The sequence below is a fragment of the Oryx dammah genome, unplaced genomic scaffold (assembly GCF_014754425.2).
Source record: "Oryx dammah isolate SB20612 unplaced genomic scaffold, SCBI_Odam_1.1 HiC_scaffold_29, whole genome shotgun sequence".
NCBI lineage: Eukaryota > Metazoa > Chordata > Mammalia > Artiodactyla > Bovidae > Oryx > Oryx dammah.
Window position 1 is genome coordinate 79,662,104 of NW_024070213.1, and position 1,235 is coordinate 79,663,338.

At 47.0% G+C, this 1,235-nt stretch overlaps 1 non-coding gene across 1 annotated transcript; it reads left to right on the forward strand.

Annotated features, from left to right (window-relative positions):
- Positions 1-585: 585 nt before the first annotated feature.
- On the forward strand, positions 586-657 carry TRNAW-CCA. The gene has a single exon. It is a non-coding gene; the product is annotated as a tRNA-Trp (tRNA).
- The last annotated feature ends 578 nt before the right edge of the window (positions 658-1,235 follow it).

Below are 1,235 nucleotides of genomic sequence, written 5' to 3' on the forward strand. Positions count from 1 at the left end.
AGAGATGGGGATACCAGGCCACCTGACCTGCCTCTTGAGAAATCTGTATGCAGCCCAGGAAGCAACAGATAGAACTGGACATGGAACAACAGACTGGTTCCAAATAGGAAAAGGAGTCCGTCAAGGCTGTATATTGTCACCTGCTTATTTAACTTATATGCAGAGTACATCATGAGAAACGCTGGGCTGGATGAAGCACAAGCTGGAATCAAGATTGCCGGGAGAAATATCAATAACCTCAGATATGCAGATGACACCACCCTTATGGCAGAAAGTGAAGAGGAGCTACAAAGCCTCTTGATGAAAGTGAAAAAAGAGAGTGAAAAAGTTGGCTTAAAGCTCAACGTTCAGAAAACTAAGATCATGGCATCTGGTCCCCATCACTTCATGGCAGATAGATGGGGAAACAGTGGAAACAGTGTCAGACTTTATTTTTTTGGGCTCCAAAATCACTGCAGATGGTGATTGCAGCCTTGAAATTAGAAGACGCTTACTCCTTGGAAGGAAAGTTATGACCAACCTAGACAGCATATTCAAAAGGAGAGACATTACTTTGATTGCTTCACCAGGGTAGCCCTGATGGCTTCCCTGGTGGCTCAGAGGTTAAAGCGTCTGCCTCCAATGCAGGAGACCCGGGTTCAATCCCTGGGTTGGGAAGATCCCCTGGAGAAGGAAATGGCAATCCACTCCAGTAGTCTTGCCTGGAGAATCCCATGGACAGAGAAGCCTGGTAGGTTACAGTCCACGGGGTGGCAAAGAGTGGGCTTACCTTACTTTGTCAACAAAAGTCCGTCTAATCAAGGCTATGGTTTTTCCAGTAGTCATGTATGGATGTGAGAGTTGGACTATAAAGCTGAGCACAGAATTGATGCTTTTGAACTGTGGTGTTGGAGAAGACTCTTGAGAGTCCCTTGGACACCAAGGAGATCCAACCAGTTCATCCTAAATGAGATCAGTCCTGGGTGTTCATTGAAAAGACTGATATTGAAGCTGAAACTCCAATACTTTGGCCACCTGATGTGAAGAGCTGACTCATTTGAAAAGACCCTGGTGTTGGGAACTATTGAGGGCAGGAGGAGAAGGGGACGACAGAGGATGAGATAGTTGGATGGCATCACCGACTCGTTGGACACGGGTTTTGCTGGACTCTGGGAGTTGGTGATGGACAGGGAGGCCTAGCCTGCTGTGGTTCATGGGGTCGCAAAGAGTTGGACAAGACTGAGTGACTGAACTGA